Raw genomic sequence first — 19,755 nt, forward strand, 5'->3', positions numbered from 1 at the left:
TACAAATTGTTATATTAGGTTTCACACATAACTTTCATTGTATTGTACTGCCTACTCTCATTGACAGTACCAGTTACTGTTCTTCCATAGCTTAGTTAGCAAACATAAACAAATAAATAAATAAAATCTCAATCTTTCTTTCTTTCGGCTTTTCCCGGTTAGGGGTCGCCACAGCGGAACTCCGGTCCGCTAATTATTTGCAGTAGATTTTGACATGCTGGCTTGCCGGGCCTAACGCACAACCTTCAATGAAGGAATGCCCATTAACACATGTCGCCACACAGAAGACGCTCTAACTGAGAATCGAACGGGCAACGTCTAACTGTGAGGCAACAACGCTACCGCAGCACCACCACCGCAAATCATACAAATACCCAAGGAAAAAGCACTTAGTTTTATTCTGATAATCGCAACATCAAACAATGGAGAACATGATGGAGGAAAAAAATAGGAAGAGAGATGTGAGACAGGCAGAGAAACTGAAATAGTTGAAAGAACAGTAAACGATGTAGAGGGAAAAGAAATGAGAGGAAAAGACAGACAAAAGCAAACATACACTTATTTTTCTGCATGGGATAAAATAATCCCGGAAAATTATACTGTAAAAGAAGTAGAGAAAATTTCAGGCAACCTGGAAGAGATAACCATGTGACTTGAACTGTGTATTTTCTAATCAGATTCCTAAGAAAGATTATCATATAAACTGAACTGCAGCTTTTGAAAGCACTATTCTATGAAGGGTTATCATGTGATTTGAACTGTGGAGTTTTATTAACAGCATCCTCTGAAAGATTGGAGTGAAATGGCACTAATTACTATGTAGCTTAAAATACCTGAATTGAATTTTAGAGAGGAGGACTTAAGCTATACCGGGAATCATTCTAAGATAATACAGGCATCTAGTGGGAGACAAGTTTTGTATCCATTTCCTCCACAAAAAAAAAAGAATATCTAAGCTCTTAATTGGATATTGGAGTGGTAAGATATCATACACATGAACATTTAAATTGCATGCATATAGCAAAGTTGTTGTGTAGATAGTTCACTCTAAGCAGTGAAACTCCAACATGCAGGAAAGAAACATCCTAAAGAATAGTGATGAGAAATTTGAATAGCACAGCTACCGAGAATCAAAATAACAAGACTATATGGCACTTGTTAGCCCCATAGCACAGAAGGATAAAGCCCTTATTTTGTTCCAGAAGATCTATGTTCAATTAGCTGTATTTGTGCTACAGGAACTATGGAGGAAGACAGGAGAGAATGGGGAACATTTGCTTGTCCATCCTGGGGGAAAGGAGGCAGCCTTGGCTTGCTGCAATGTGTAGCATTATGACCCTGACAAGCTCCATGTTGCATATGTGGTGAGACACTTAGGAAGTTACACATGCATGGGAGTGTGCATGCACCTCCTGAAAGCATTAACTGTAGAGTCTGCAAGGTTTCCATGAGGTGGTGACAGATAGGGCACACTCTTGTTAGCAGTGCGATGCTGCACGGATATTAAATATTCCTGTATTTGTTTAAATTATTTCTGCCTTTCACTTATAGTGTTTCTTTTCTTCCAAGTTATCCCATAGATCCTTCCAACAACACTCAGTCATAATACACTTGTACCACATACATGTACTTCTCAGCTGGATTTTCTGTATCTACTTTCTGCAACAGAATCATTTTTCTTATATTCCATTACATCATTTCACTCAACCATCTCTCTCCTGCAGTTCTGCTTTATATCATCCCGATCTCTTAATGCTTCTTTAACAGGGACTTACTCTTCCTTATCACTATTTCTTTATCAAACTTTATCTTATTTTCTATAATCAACTTTCAGTAGGGAATATTACTTATAGGTGGGGACTGAAATACGATTTACAGCACTGAAGATGTATCTGGGGGGCCCAGAAGGGAAAATATAACAAAAGAGGGTAGATTTTTGAAGAACTGTAGAAAATGTTTGGCAGGTAAGATGTGAATTCAGTAGGAGTTCAGAGAGAATCTACATATTATTCCCCAAGGTACAAAAACTGGCCTAGGCTAGACAGAACTTACATTTCACAGGAACATGTGCATTTAATTGACAGTTCTGATATGCAGCCAATAACTATTTCAGATCACACACCAATAATAACTAAATTAAAAATGCAGGGTAATGAAATAAAAATGAGACACTGGCACTTTCCTACTTATCTGTTAAAAAGAGAGGAATTTAAAGAATGAGTAGTAGAAATTATTCAGGGGTTATTAGGGGAGATAGAATTTTTTTCTGAAAATATATCTAGGGAGTGGGATAAAACTGAAGTGGAGTTTAAAAATAGGGTGGAAATAAAGGAAAGAGATATGGTAACAAGAATTACTTAGAGGGACTAACAAAGGTTAACATTTTACAGAATAGGGGGAATCTCACAAAACAAGAACAGGAGCAATTGCAAATTGCTAAACAGAAAATAACAGATTACCTGAATAATATGCATAAGTTTAGAATGACTGCTGTCAAGCAACTTTTTTTTGAAAATAACTCCGCAGCACAAAAACTTTTAGCATAACAACTCAGACAACAGAAAGTAGAAAGGGTTGGTGCCAAGCCTAGGGAGCCTATAACAAGGAAAATAACTATAAATCCTGTAGAGGTACTAGAAATATTTCAGAAATTTTATGAAAATCTAAATGAAGCTGAAAAATATAGAACTCAAGAAAAGGTACAAATGGAAATATTTATGGAAGAACTAAATATGCCAAGGATAGAGGTAGATTAGGCTAAATTACTAACAGGATACGAGGAGATGAGATAAAAATAGTGAAGACTGACCAATCTACAGGAAAGTCCTCAGGAAAAGGTGATATTCCCGTGGGAGATTGGAAGCTAGGAGGGAAAAAAATGATAAAAATCTGGAAGGATTTAACGGCATTTTAAAAGATGGAGAAGCACAACATTCTGGAAGAAAGTTGTGGTGGCTGTAGTACCTAAACATGGTAGAAGAACCATGAGATACAGCTAGCTTCATTTAGGCCCATTTCGATTCTAAACCATGACTATATGTTTATGTCTATAATGGCTAAAAGACTAGCCAAGGTAATGTCAAAACTGATAGATATGGATCAATGTAGTTTTGTGGTAGGGAGGCAAACAGTTGACAGCATTAATAGAACAGTGATACCTCTCAACCTGTTAATGCAAAAAATCTGCATAAAGCTTGACAAAATGGGGGTACAAATAGGGATATATTTTAAATATTGCCCTTATAAACTTAGAAAGTTGCTAGAGTAACAGGATTTATTTTAGTATACATTTTCTGAAGGATTTGAAGTCTGAAACTCAAATGTACGTCGTTATTTAGTGACTTCAATCCTGAGATCATCCCTGTGATTTGCCCAGAAAAAAGAGGAAAAGGCCAAAAATATGAGCCAAAAATCTGGACATTCTGTGAAAATCTGTACAGTTGAGAAATATTGATCCAGATCCAGAGGGAAGCAGAATGTAACAAAATACCACTGATGTTGGGTCTTGATGCAGAGAAAGCATTTGACAGAATAAGCTAGGATTTTTATGAGCAGGGCAATGGAAACATTTGCATTCCCTGATAAAATTATAAAGTTGATTAGGAGGATATATGAGGGATCAGAGGCTAAAATTAAAGTGTGTTGGTTCCCTTCTGTTCTGTTTGATGAGAGGAACCAGGCAGTGGTGTCCTCATTCCCCTTTGTTATTCATATTATATTTAGAACCACTGGCAAAGAAAAGTGACTCAGAAAATCAAGGGTATATTTGGTACGGTAGTCAAGAAAAGCTGACTTAATTTGCAGATGACATTATTTTATACCTGATAAAACCAGCAAAGGACATTTTAGTGTTTTGGAACATTTTGAGACAGTTTCAAGTCTTTTTGGGATTCAGACTTAACTATTTATTTGTTTATTGCATTTGTTAACCAGGAAAGTCTACTGGGCCTGGAAAGAGCCCATTTTCAGTGGAGGCCCAGGGAGAAAAGCTCCACAGTAATTACATGCAAAGAGAATATTAATACATATAACAAAGCATTTTGATTAATACTATTACACTGAAAGAAAAATAATAAAATAACAGTGAAGATAATTACTGTCATGGAAAAATAGAAGTAATAAATGGCATATATGAATAATAATGAGCAATATATGAATAATAATGAGCAATATATGAACAATAATGAGCAATATATGAATAATAATGAGCAATATATGAACAATAATGAGCAATATATGAATAATAATTGCATAATGAAGCAAAAACAAAGACAACACCTGCAAAATATATACCCACACAAATTGGTTCAGCAATACCCATATTTATGGGGACATGACAAAATAAGTATGGATTACAAAGGATTCTGTTATGGCAGCTTAGGATATGAGGGAAGAAATTAAACAAAAGATAATACAAAAACAACAAAATTGGAAGCTATGTTTTATGGATATGGATAGCAAGATACATGCAGTCGAAATGTTTTTAGACCCTTTAGTTGTATACACAGGTCCGGCATATTTTTATCAACCAGAGGAGAGGTTGTTGACAGTAACTACTAAAGAGGTGAAGAATTTTATCTGGGAGGGGAAGACGGCAAAGTTCAAGTGGGATAAGCTGATCCTTCCAATAGAACAAGGTGGTTTGGGATTACCTGATTTGAAGGGGTATTTCAGAGCTACACAGTTAAGGCACTTATACATAGCACAGACAGAAAGCTATAACTCAAAATGGAAAGAAATGATGATGAAATAGGCAGGAAGCTCAAGAAATAAGGACAGAGTGTGATTTTGGATAAAAATCCTTAAGAAGTAGAACAATACCAGTACAGAATATTATATTCATAAAGTGGCAGAACGTATTCTAAGGACTAAGTCAACATGGGAATGAAGAAAGCAGATTCACAGATAGGGATGACTGCAATTAAGGATGCAGGCAATAGGCAAGAGAAGGTTGGAATTTACTGGAGAGAGCTGGCAAGGGATCCAAGGCATTGGGAGCAAATAATTAGACAGGGAAAGGTAACACAATGAGAAAAGTCCAAGAATTTGTTTGGACTGCACACTAGAGATTATCTTCCATATGAAAGACTGATTTCAGACTATGGGCAAAGAGAAAGAAATAGGGGGATCCTAAGTGAATGACCAGCACTGGTAGAGTTTTTAGTAGAATGTCGAACAGAAGCTTCTGTTAAAAAGGGATAATTAGTACATCATATAAAATATTGCATGATAACTACGAGAATCAATCAGAATAGGTCAGAAAGGATTGGAAAGAGAGATCAGATAAGAAATTCACAAAAAAAAAAATATGAGGCGATATATGTATGACTCATAAATATGTAAAAAGTCTAGAAGATTTAGAGGGTCTATATCACGTAATCAAACTCCCAAAATTTCGAACACCATAACTTCGAACTTGGAAGATCAAAATGTGATAACATTGAAACATCAGAACAGCGAATTGTTTCCCAGGGAAAAAATTCAATGTTCCGAAAAACACACACACAACACAAACACACCAAAAACCTTATAAACCTACACTAAACCTTACATACACAACTATCTATGCATATACTATACTATACATACACAACTATCTATGCACTAACCTTAACCCAAACCATAACCCTAAGCTCACTATCGCACACTTACCTTACCCGCACTCTAACCCTAAAGTCCGTCACTATCACACAATTACCTTACCCGCACCATAACCCAAAAGTCTGTCACTATCGCACACTTACCTTACCCGCACCCTAACCCTAAAGTCCGTCACTATCGCACACTTACCTTACCCGCAACCTAACCCTAAAGTCTGTCACTATTGCACACTTACCTTACTCACAACCTAACCCTGTCTGTCACAATTGAGCACTTACCTTAACCCGTTCTGTAACTTTCGCACCACAGTGGAGAAAATGTCGAAGCCGCAGAAACGTCCAACCAAATTCTTTCCCTGGGAAAGAATTCGGACTTCCACGGCTTCAACATTTTCAACTTTCGAACTTCTGGTGTTTGACATTCTGGAAGTTCGATTACGTGATAGGAACCCGATTTAGGATCTTTGCTTGGAAGTGTCTACATAGGTATTTTTATATCCCAAGTAGACTCCAAATAATTTTTCCTCAGGTAGGTAGCGATTGTTGGAGGTGTAATAGGGAAGAAAGAGGTAATTGGGGCATATATTTTGGGAGTGTAATGAATTTGTAGACTTTAAAAATTCCCTGCACACTACTCTGTCAGAAATATTGGGTGAGCAAATTGGAATAACTAATGAAATGTTTCTTTTTGAGCTATGATACAGAATTGGAATTGCCTAGACATAGTAAGGTCCTACTGACTCAAATTATGGTGGCTATCAAAAATAATTACTATAAAAGGGAAATCAAAGTCCAAACCAGCTGTACTAGAAGTAGTGCATATAGCAAAAGGGATAAAACTATTAAAATGGGATCTTTAGAAAAGGATAGAAGCAAATTACACAGAAAAAATATGAACCGTGGGAACAATATCTGCAGAATAACATTTCAGAAGAGGAATGAGCTTTAAAAGAAGGCAGGATTTGAATGAGCTATGTAATGTTTGACTAATGATGACTGGATAGGTTATATGTGATGTATAATATTTGAAACTAAAACTATTTCACTATGGTTTATTTTCATTTATATGAATGCATGCCTATTTCATAAATGATGATTTAATAAAGATGTTTCTTGTTCAAAAAATATTTTATTAAAGACACATAATAAATGTAATAATGTCAGAAAAAAATGGCTTTGAAATTCCAAACCTCCTCCTTTGTCATTATAAATCACCCCTCTTTTAATTGGATTTAGTTGTGATCCACAGCTCTCAAAGAAAAATCACTTCTAATAACTGTTTTTCTTTTCCTGATGACAGCATTTACATTCCTCCACAATTTGCAGTTTTACCCTTTATAACTGAATTTATTAAATAAAGTTTCTTTCTGAAATTTAACTTAAAATTCCTCTGCAAAACTTCTACCAAAATCATTTTCCTGTGTTTTTAAACACATTTCTTTCGTGTCTAGTCCTAAACAAATTTTCCGTAGTCAATATTAATACCCCTTAGGTCTTCCATGAAAATAGGCCAGAAGCTTAGCGTAGGATTAACTTGTTGAACAAAACATAAATAAGTAAATCTATTTCATGTAATTACTTGGTGTTACCAGCCAAAGTTACATGTTTCATGATTTTTTTTACTTCTCTACTTATTTTTATCATTGAATATATCACTTTGTGATAGCAGTAGTTACCTGACTATGATAAACACTGCTTACATAATTCCTAAACTTGTTTCCTTAACCAATAATTTTTTATCACATCCAAAGAAAGATCCAAGCCTACTTTTCATCCGGGCTGTGACTCTGCTGGTTTTGATAAATGTTAGGTTCTGTAAATTGCTTATACTTGCCTTTTAATGCATATTACATCAGAAGAAGAGGCTTATCATTTGAATATTTCCCCATATTCTTTGTAAATCACATGACTTCTCCCTTAATATTATAACACATTGAGTTATATTTGATCAAAAAATAGTTGGAAGGGAGTCTGAGCTAAAGGAATGCAAGGGTTACTTTTACTGTAGATTTGTTGTAATGTTACTTTTGAAAAATGTCATTGACTGTCTATAAATCTAATGTCTATTTCTTATAAAACTTCCCAGGAGTCTCGCTGTACTGATATTCGCTTGCATAGTGGTTTGTACCGGATGACTCTAATGCAGCTATATGTGAAGTCAGAAATTCATAAAAATGTGTTTAATCTAATTTTGATTACTAATGCACACACGCTCACTCACATGCCTGACTCATCAATTAAATCAATACTAACTTTAGAAAAACAAGCACTTAGCATGGAAGGGCTCTACTGATCTGCCAGAGTTAAGCACAGCCACTTCTTATGGGCCCTATCTTTCCATAGTCTGGCATTCTAATACCCTAATTCTGCCCCTAATTCTAAGAGCTCTAAATCGCATTCTGTGAAAACAAGGAAGAAAGATCACACTGGAGAAAGAGAAGTTCAGAAGAAAACAATTGGAGCGAAATAATAGCCAAGTAGGAAAGGATACTTTCAAAATGGGAAACCTTTGACTGAAGAATTCAGAAACCCAATGGTACAATGTAAGCAAATCAAACTTCATCCTAGTTCTAAGAGTCCATAAACATGTCTTAACAGAAGAATTTTTCCAACAGTGCAACTACAGCAGGAATCATGAAAACTGAAATGTGATGGTGAAAAACACAAAAAGCATTCTTCTGCACAAGGCAGGTGAAGTCTAGCTGGAAAACCATCTCTTAAGGTTTCAAGGAAAGAAACTCAACTTAACAAAGTAGTCCACATTAGCAAATGCTTCAAATGAACAAATATGCAGATCTGGTGTTTTAACTCTTAGAGACCAAAAGAAACAGAGAATCCACAATGACAGGGTAAACCAGTCAAGACAATGTGCTCAAAGCCACAATTCAATGTTAAGAACCTGAAACATATTTGAATTATGGTGGCATGGTTCTTAGCCATCTGGAACTATAAGATCTAAGTATTTTTGAAGAAGGCCACGGTGAATGAATGCCTATTAGGGAATGGATAGATTAGCTTCTTTCTCAGTGACAGGGATGAGTCATTTAGCAAACACCCCTGGATCTGTTTAATGGCATTTAGCAGACTCATGAATGTAGCCCAAACCAGTCTGCTCCACTGTGAGGCTCTTTTTTAAGCACAAAGCCTAGAGTAACCAGACACGGAGCCTTTAATCTTTACAAACTAAAAATTATGCAAAGGAATCCTGGTACCGGAAAGACAAGAATGGAAATTTGATTCATTAGGATCCAATCCCACCATTTTGAGACTGACATGTTAAACGGTACAGTGCAGTACCCTTCTGCTAGCTTACGTTTAATGTCACTATATTCTGGGCTGCTAAGAATGAACAAATGAGGCTGAAGAACCTTGACAAGTACAAAGTTCAAGCCATATAAGGAAAAAATAGATCTGACGATACCAGAATCCTAGTATATTGGTATCGCCATTAGATTTCACAGTCTTCAACGACAGTTGCAGAAGAGGTCACCCTTGATGCTGGGAAGGTTAGAAGGTAGTGAGGTCTATGCTCTTATAAGGTTCTTGGATTTATTTTCCAAATCTGACACTGTAGAACAGCATAAAGGTAGGAGTGGGAGTACTGTAGCCATGAGGGTCTATCCTTTGAATGAGATGTTAAACCAAGGACCCTTATGTCTGATTTGGTAAATCCCTCAGAACATGGTGCAAGCAGCAGGGTAATTTCTTGAATGCCCTGGCAATATTTTCTGTGCCTATTGTACTTATTTGATAAGTTAACCAGATAAGTGGGTTTATCTATGGACTGTTTCAGTCACAATCTAAACCAAGATGCAGAAAAAGAATAACAACAGTTTTCAAAAATATGTTCAGAACAATTATGTATATCAACGGGTCTACTTCACTTGACCTAAAACTCATTTGACCGACTCCCATTTTAGGGACACCCATTTGACCTAAATTTCAAATGACTGACAACTCACTTGACTGACTCTCAAAAAGCCGACAGCTTAGAATGCTGAATTTCAACATACTAAATCTTAAACCATAGACATGCTCACATAAAACACCAATAACTAACTCTTTCCAGAACTTAAAAACTACTTACTTACCCTCTTAACAGAAACTGGACAATGTACAACCAAACTAGGCAGGCTGTGCCCTCCCCCCCTTATTGTATATACTTACTCCAGAATCGTACTACAGTGGGGAAAAGGGTATATGCCTTTAACTTACCTTACAGTACTCTACACACTGCCACTACTGCTGGGAATGCACAAAACATTTGCGGAATTACTTTAGATACTTCCCATAAAAATGTAGAGAGACAAACTCACATTTAGAAACACTACAACACTACTTTCTACATGACTATTGATACTCAGCAGTCAGCACTGTAAGTGACAGTAATTCTTTTTATCACAAGCAAGTCACAGGTGAAGGAAAACCCATAAGTCTATATCATAAATGTCAGTGAAATGAGAGTCAGTCAAATGAGTTGTCAGTCATTTGAAATTTAGGTCAAATGGGTGTCGGTCAAATGTGAGTCAGTTAAATGAGTTTTAGGTCAAGTGAAGTAGACCCATATCAACATATTTAGAATAGACTGAATACCATAGTAGAGTTTATACAAGAGAATTTCCATCTTCATAAAGTTTATTCAAATTTGTTCAGATATACTTAACACAGTATCAGCTATTTAATTTCATGATCTGACATAATCCCTATATTTATCCGACTGATATACATCTACTTATGTCAGAAATTAATTTAACTTCTACTGAGAAAAAGAAGTAGAAATGCATGGAAAGAAACACATTTATCTCTTTAGAAATGCCTGAAAGTTGCACAAATATCTGAATTTAATAACTTGACAAGGTAATCATTAGTTCTTCATTCTGCTAGGTACTTAGTTATATTCCCCCACATGTCCTCTGTTTCTTAACACTTACAGTGAGCTCCTACTCTTAATTTCAGTCATAAATATTTACTTTTCTCTTCCCTTTCAGCTCTACTCACTCTCACTCTGCTCCCAATGCATTCCCAGTTAGAGAGTCAGATATCAATGTGGACATGAGGACACAGCTGATGACTGCTGGTTTTACGTCTATCCAGCAGCTGCTTGCCATAGTTGGTAGATCTGGATCAGATGGGCTATATCCCCAATTCTTAAAGGTCTGTGGCTCATACCACACCTCTTGTACCTTCAGCTGTTCCTTACTAGTGCTCATTTGCAATGACTGACTGGCCCCAAAAGGTGCTGGATAGATTAAACAGAAAAACAAGAAGGATTCTTCATGCTCATCAAGTGATTTATAAAAATCAGTGCATACCAAGATTATATATTCCCCATTCTGAAGGAGGTATGGGCCTCCTTGAAATTGATTACATGTATATATCTGCAATCGTGGGACTCCACACATCTGTGCTGACCTCACAAGACCCAAATGTAGTGAAAGTTCTGAAACATGAGGGGAATAAATCTAAGATGACTTCTCTGCTTAATCTAGCAGAAGCATATCAACATCAAACAGGTACGGAAATCAAACCAGAAGCAGATAAAAATCAGGCAGCAACTGAATGTGCCAAAAAACAAAAGAAAGGATATAAGGTCAAGGACCAGATGAGAAGGCAAGAAATGTGGAAAATTCATAAATATAGTTGCGAGTATAGAAAACTTCTGGAAGAACCTCATGTTGATCAGGATTGAACACAGGAATGGTTAAGGAGAGGTGAATTCAAACCAAGAGATGAAAGGTTAATATTGGCGGCCCAAGACAGTGGGCTACATACACGGTGGTTTACAAAGTTCATTGAACATATGGGAGAAACAGACAAATGTAGGTTTTGTAAAACAGAATTGTAAATGGTTGCACACCTTGTTGCTGGTTGTGACATACTAATGGCCGAAGGGCTGTAAACTAAAAGGCATAATAATGTGGCGAGACTGTTGCAATGGGGATTGTGCAAACATTATGATACTGAAGTGGTTGAAAAACACTGGAAATATGAGGCACAAAGCATCACAGAAAATGATGACGTCTACATCACATGGGATCACCAATTACCAACAGTTCAAAAGACAGATGCTAGAAAACCAGATATACTGGTCCATGAAAAAAAGACAAAAGTAGCATTGATCATTGAAATTGCCACAGCCAGTGACTACAGTGGCTTGTGTACAGAGAGAGACAAATTCATAAAATATCAGGATTTGCAGGCAGAAAAGAGAAAAATGTGGAAGAAAGACACCCAGACAGTTCCAATAGTAGTAGGAGCAAAGGGTCTTATAAAAAATAATCTACAGTTGTATTTAGATATGTTACCAATACATATGAATTGCAGAAGGAGTCATTACTGGGCATATTGCAGGTGCTGTGAAGAGCACTTCTGGTTGACATCAAAGATTGAAACAATACTAATTTCATGAGCTTTAATCGTACTTTGACTTGGGAATGGGGTCCATTTTTGTCATGGTACTAGAAGTCCAAAAGATTTGGAGAAATTAAAAGTTCTCATTTTCTAGATCTGTGGAAACTGGACACTATTATTTACTTCCTAAGAAGGCAACTCAGCACAGCTTAAAGTCTATAAACCAATGTCACCCCATCCACTTTCAAACCAATGGAACTGGATTTTGCTTGCCAAACCAAATAGTTCAGCAATACAGATTACTTTTTCTAATGCGTAAAATGAGTTCCATGACTATCAAAGTGCAACAACTGTTTTCTGGTTATTTAATGTACAGGAATATGGATAAAAATCATAAGACTCATTTCACAGGAGCCTCTTTGTTGATGTGTCTTAAGGTGTTAGCTTAGATTCCTACCCTGTATTGGCGGATGGGTTTGTAAATCTCAGGCTGCAAACTAGCAGTGTTTCATTGTGCTATCCTTTAACTTCTGCCAGCCATCAACCCTTTCATGACAGAATGGATCATTCATTCCCCAGTGGGCATGAACCAATCAAGGGGCAGTGTTATCCAGCTATTGTGGTGAGTTATGTAATGGTTTAGGTCTCCACCAACAAATGAATGACATGCACAATCTCTTACATGCTATGAATTAACTTCTATGACATAATAAGTATCCCCTGCCAGAAGGTTACTGTCTGTCAGCAGGATTTCCCTTCCCTTCCCCTTGGACAGTTGACCTACTGTCAGCCATTCACTTCCACAGTCTTTGGTCAGATCGTCTAGCAGGTGTAATATGCCCCTTGAAAATATTTGATTATTGATTTTTGCATATGCGCAGGCATTGCATATATTCATTACCCACATTTGTCATTGATTACAGTCAATATGGTGTAGTCTACAGGGAATCCTAATAGAAAACTGAAAAGTAAAGCTACAGTACATTACGATAGTGCTCTCTGCTGGTCTCAGCGGAGTGCCAAGTTGTACTTGAACAACACGCTTTGTCATTACTGTTGGAGTTACCTTTGTCTAGTATAAGGCAGTGTCCTTGTATTGTAGAATTGTAAGGTAACATTTGGTTCTAGTTTAGTTTTACCTTTTATGTGTTTCGGTGATCCTATATTCTTCTCAAAAAACTTAAAGCATTAAACAGTAACCATAACAAAATCAAATCCATGGTAAAGTTTCCCTAGAGCATTTGGCTGCTACCTCCAACTCCCGTCAGAGTACCATTTTAGGCCAATTTTCTTTATTCACTTTCTAGTAAAATATGCTTTGCATACATAAAAGATAATCTATGCATTTTAGCTTTACATATTACAGTTACAGTCATTTTGCTAAAAGAAGACATTTTATGTGTCTTTACTATCACTTCTGATTTATTCAAGAGTATGTGCAAAATATATTCACATAATTTCTCATAATGTTGTATGGAAATCATAGTCAAAGCAACTCCTTTACCCACTTCCATTCTACATGTACTGTTGACACTTCTGGAATACTTGAAATGAGTTTTGTCATTTCAAGTTATATTATACTACTCTGTGCATATCATGTCATAAAATGCATTTGTTGCATCTGACTCCATTTTATCTGATTTCTCCTCACTTTCTACATATATCATTTGTATACACATTTTAATCCAAGCTTGCTATAGCTATGTCTTCAGTGAGAAAAAAGATAGTGTCTTCCTGTAGCCACCCACCTTCGGACATTATGAATGTGAACGGTAATAAACTTCTCAAGATGAAAAACTACATTTTAGCTACTAACAGTATGTTTGTTTCAAGTCTCATGCAGCATAGATGTCTGGGTTTTCCGTGACAGGGAGCAGACAGGTACATTTGCATGACTCTCAATGTACACCCTTCAAGTTGTTATAAGAATAACAACCACTTATGTTGGCTATGCTTCAGCTTGTCTCTTTCTTGAACTTTTATAATGAAGATGACAAAATATAATATTTCTTAGCCTCACCTTAAATATCCACATTGACTACCCTAACAAGCCATTCTGCTTGCCTGTAGAATATTCTCTACTTCAGTATTTTGGCTTCAAAAACTGCTACCAACTACGTTCTGGCTGATATTCCATCATAAAATCACATTTTTGTGGTCACTCACTCACTCAGTCACTCTGCAAACCTTCTGTAGTTTGCTTAATTCAGCAACCAGTTTTCCAAGTGACTACCATTTAGAAAATGCATTCTAACTTCTCCTTTGCTGTACTTTCTGCCGCCATTTGCAGAGTGCAAGAACTGACATGGACTTGATTGCTGTAGTACAGTATGGGAATGTGGTACTGCAGACAGGACAGGCTCAGTTACTTACTACAAAACCATACTGTCAGGTCAAGAGAGACATTTTTTCATACTGGTTATAAAATCATGTAGCATCTGTCAACATTCAAATGCAGCACCTTATTTAATACTCCATGCGCACAGTTCTGAAAATGATGCATTAGTGGAACAATACATGATCCTTCACTCATTCGCCCAACAGTCATCTAGCAGGTTTGTTCATAGGCAAGTACTAGGCTGGCTGCCCTTGTCGGCCATTTTAAGCCTAGCCAGTTTCCCTTTTTGTGCTTGAAATAAATTATCCCATTTGGTTAGACATTAGCCTTACCCATAAGTCTTTCCATGGCTTTACACATGAGGCTGGGCAGACTTATGTGCCTATAATTGCCTGCAGGGACAATGTTAGCATTTTGGGGCCCCCAGCAAATGTCAAGTTGGGGACCCCCTAGGCACTTCCAGTATAAGTATCATCCTGTCAATGCCACACCTCCTAAGAAATCTTTTAGGTTTGGGTTGGGAGGGTGGCCTAATGGTTAAGGTGTTTGCCTTACAAACACAAGGTACAGGGTTCAAGTCTCACAAGGAATAATTGGCTAGGCTTAAAATAGCTCGCAAGGGCAGTTGGCCCAGTACTAATCTATGAACTTAATTTGTGCTGCAAACTTTTAGGAGTAGTATGCACAGACAGACCTTAGCTACAGGCTGATAAATTACAACAGGTCTATATACTACACTTTGTTGACCTGTCTAACAAAGGGATACTTACAGTTACTGGCATTTAGTTGCAACAATGACACATTACAATTATATGTCCAGGTCTGGACTTAAAACAAAATTATGACGAGGCCTACTGTTTCAATATCCCCCGCACACCCTCCAGTCCTCTCCTCTGAACCCCCCCCCCTTTTGGGCTCCCATACCATGCATATTACTTTTTTCTTCCTTTTCTCACATTTTGCCTTACTCTCATCTTTTTCAAGAAGCCATAACTTTTGATATGTTCTGAAGTGTATTTTAAAGTTCTTTTTTCTTTTTACACAACCTTTTCATCCAATAATGGCTTGAACACAAATTATTATTAAGGAAAGAAATTCACTGTTACTCTTCAGCTGTAGTTTTCTTTGCATCCTTTCAGCACACCTTTCCTGACCAAGACAGCACAGTAATAATCATTTAGGAATATGACTGGATGGGAAATAGGAAATGCGCCCTGGGGATCATGTCAGTCGCCCTGCTAGACAGGGGTCCAGGGAAGTAAATATTGTGGGAAGAAATATCCAGGGAATTGTTATGGCTAGGCTTGTATAGGCCCTAGGGCCGATAGCCTAGTACCAACCTATGAGCAGTACCAACCTATGAACCTAAACCTATGAAATAACTCAAGCTGGTGGCCCCAAAGGCATGGGGGTTATATATGTGCCCTGGGATGCATTTTAGAGCATTTTCTCAGCATTTTACTCCAATGGTGGACTAAACAAAAATCATGAAAAAGAAAAAAAATTCAGTCTTATTTTTTTCTTTCAAGGAAGACATAAGTTGTGCCCAAGGCTTAATGTTCAAAGCTGACAAAATAGTAGCTCACAATAAACTAACAAGTCAATTGTGGGAATATTGCCTCCTTCCCTAACCCCCTACAAAAGACAGTCACTGCCTATACATCCCTCAGGTGTTAGACTAAGATGAAAGCAGAGGTTTAAATTGCCTTAGTCATATATTTCAAATTACTGCTGACATATGTATACATAGCATGCTTCCTCATCCCAACCCTCAAAGTCAGCCCCATGTATATGTCCCTGATGTGTGATTGTGAGAATGATTTTTGTTACAAAAATCTGTAATATATTCTAATTTGTTGCTCTTAGACAGTACAGCTATAGCAACCCTCATTTTATACCTCTGAGGTCTGTGAGAAAAGTAAATAAACAATGACCACACTGTCCACAGCTCAAACACAAACTATAATGACTTCATGTGCACAACTTTTAAGGTTTGACTGTGATGAAAATTAAAGCTGTAATAACCACACAATCCCCAGACCCTATAACCTACAGCAGCTTTCTGTATACACACATTTGAGCAGGGCTGGTTTTAGAATGGGTATGGTTGAAACCAGAGGCTATTATCAGCTTTATCCAAAAAGGGTCATATCTCAGCACTGCTCAGGTTAAACAGCTCAGTTAGAAAACTGAAAAATTTTTTGTCCTCATTTTTCTTCAACCAGCAATAGCTTTTGTGGGGGTCCCTACAGAGTCAAGATGATTAAGGGAGCCCCCAGTATCCATTTATATAGTTTGGTGAGTGGGGGCCACCAGACTCCAAGAAGATCTAAGTGTCTGAATGTTCTGTGATATATCTTATGTCTTACTTTTGAAATATAATTACTTGTTAAGTACATTTTTACTGATACCCAGAAGAACAATGAGAACAATGTTTGTGTCCTGGCATTATTGGGTGCGTGCACAGACAAAAATCAGTGATAGTTTTTCATACACACAAGCATAAGCCATAGCAGTCCTAGTTTTGTAGTTATTTCAGCAAATAGCAATATACTGTGCAACACTGGTACCGCCACACCAGATCAGTGACTGCTGTTTAGCAGTTGTCAAACAGTAGCAGGGGTATGTCACTTTTATCTCATTGAGGAGTAATGCATACCTGTCACTGTCCCTGATTTCACATACCTGTCACTGTCCCTGATTTCACATACCTGTCACTGTCCCCGATTTCACATACCTGTCACTGTCCCTGATTTCACATACCTGTCACTGTCCCCGATTTCACATACCTGTCACTGTCCCTGATTTCAAATACCTGTCACTGTCCCTGATTTCAAATACCTGTCGCTGTCCCTGATTTCACATACCTGTCGCTGTCCCTGATTTCACATACCTGTCGCTGTCCCTGATTTCACATACCTGTCGCTGTCCCTGATTTCACATACCTGTCGCTGTCCCTGATTTCACATACCTGTCACTGTCCCTGATTTCACATACCTGTCGCTGTCCCTGATTTCACATACCTGTCACTGTCCCTGATTTCACATACCTGTCACTGTCCCTGATTTCACATACCTGCCGCTGTCCCTGATTTCACATACCTGTCACTGTCCCTGATTTCACACACCTTCCCTGATTCTGTTCATACTTTTGCTTTCTCCTTCGCAAAAAGTTTGATTTGCTGGTAAATCATTCAGGATTACAAACAATCAATCCAGACATCTGAGTTTTATACTTATTGTCCAGAAATACATGTTGATGCAAAGGGTTTTATTCTACTAACTTTTTAAGTGCATTAGAGTAATATTTAAAATGTAGTCCTGATTCTGAGCCTTTATTCTATTATATTTGGGATTGCACTGAATTCATAAGCAAAGGAATTGAGAGTTATACTATCTGCTGTTCTGCTTGTATTTATAAAACTCCCTGAAAGAGAAAACCATCCCTGATGATCAGAAGTATCAGCTCTTCTTAAAATCTGAAGTTTTCACTGACATAAGTCACTCTGGGCTGCTGACCTCTCTAGTGCATACCTTGCTCATGTTCATTATCAGCTTCATCCTAACAGGGTCATATCACAGTCCTGTCCAGGTTAAAGAGCATAATTAGTAAATTAATACATGTTTTCCTTTCTCATTTTCCCCCAACCAGCATCAGCTTTTGTGGGACCCACACACAGTCAAAGATGATTAAGGGGGGCCACCTGCAGCCACAGGTATAGCAGGGACCTAAAGTTGGATATGTAATTAGTTTTAGGGTAGAAAATGTCCAACAGCAGGATTTAACTAAGCCAGGGGCACTATGTCAGTGGTAAAATATTTAATGGAATTCTGATGCCTGTTACTTAACAAAACACTGTTACTACAACCAGAAATATCTTTGAATTTTAAAGGAGATGTAAATAAGAGTTATTATCCATGTGGTTTATTAAGTATGCAAGAATGCTCTACTAGCTTTTGTTGTTTTGACAGACATGTAACAAAATATCAGTTTAAGATAACTTGCTGTGGTTGGGGGCCCTCAGGGAACAAGGGACCCCCAGCGACGCAGGGTACGCTGGTGCCTAAAGCCGGCTATGACTGCCTGGGTCTGTGAAAAGTCCTCCCTTTTACAACAGAATGACAGCAACTGTTCTGCATTTGCTTGGTACAAAACCTGCATGTAGGCTGAGACTGTACAGTGCCATTAGGAGTGTGGCAAAATTGTGCTCCATGCTATTTAAGATGCATTCAGGAATATTGTCAGAATCCATCAGTGCAGTATTTTTAGCTTTTGATAGCACAAGTGAGACTGTTTCAGGTATATCTTGAGGGACAGATGGGGGGAGAAAGGGGTAATGATAGAGCTACATTTATCGTCCAAAATATTTGCCATATCTTCAGCATCAGTGTAGGTAACATCATTCATAATCACTGTATTGCTGTGATGTGCTTTTGAGACTATGAACATACCTAAAAATGCCTTGTGATTGCTGTTGACTTGGGTAATTATTGTAGCCTCAAACTTGGCTTTGGTGGATTTTATTAAGATCCTGAGTTGTTTGTTTATTTCAGTGATGAGGGCTCTAGCATTCTGGAAATTACTGTTATTACTTTTGGTCAAAATTATTTTCCTTTTATTATAAAGCTTGTTTATATTACGTTTCCACCATGTGAGTTTGTTTCCGGGGTTTGCCCTTGAGTAGCATCTTACCCTCACCAAGAATGATGCCACAATATGAAGACAAGGTGATCAATTTCAACAATTGGCTTAAGTATTGGTGTCATTCAAAGGGGATCCAATGCCTGTCAGCCTGGGATAACATGCTCGACAAGCCACGATGCTTCGCTAGGGACGGCTTGCACCTGTCACCCCTGGGCTCTTGCCACCCCCATAGTGCCTTTTTTAGGCAAGGCTCAAAAGACAAACCCACCTCCATAGGTATCACAAGGGATAAGAAACTAAGAGTAATGCTACTCAACGCCAGAAGTCTAAACCTCAAGATGCACGCACTCAAAACTCTCCTTAGCATGGAGAACATCGATATCTGTGCAGTAGCAGAAACCTGGTTCAAGGCCCCGCGAGCACCCCAGCACTTCCAGGTTATACCTCTTACCATGCTTTTCGCCCCAAAACTTGGACCAAACCACAAAAGGAGGGGAGTATCAATATTCCAAAGATACCCACACCTCCAGGTTGGTGGCACAGCACAAAGCATCAGAGACTATCCATGTGCAACTAACAGTGGGTAAAACTGCCTTCCAGTTTATAGCCTGCTACAGACCACCCTCCCAAACCCAGGAACCCCACTCGGCCTTCCTGAGAACACTGGAAAATATGAAGGTCTCTCCAAACACCATTATATTGGGCGACTTCAACTACCCAAACATAAACTGGGAGCATTACTCTAGCTCCAACACCCTAGCCCAAAGGTTCCTAGAATTTATAAACTCAAATGCTATGGAACAACTTGTTACCACTCCCACA

The 19,755-nt window shown here is 37.8% G+C and overlaps 1 protein-coding gene across 3 annotated transcripts in view; it reads right to left on the reverse strand.

Annotated features, from left to right (window-relative positions):
- Window positions 1-19,755, reverse strand: part of LOC122807296 (collagen alpha-1(VII) chain-like) — a gene marked incomplete at its 5' end in the record, with an annotated part of 1,562,855 nt that overhangs the window by 1,102,948 nt on the left and 440,152 nt on the right.

This window comes from Protopterus annectens, chromosome 7.part0 (assembly GCF_019279795.1).
Source record: "Protopterus annectens isolate FY-2018-M chromosome 7.part0, PAN1.0, whole genome shotgun sequence".
In the NCBI taxonomy this organism is placed as follows: domain Eukaryota; kingdom Metazoa; phylum Chordata; order Ceratodontiformes; family Protopteridae; genus Protopterus; species Protopterus annectens.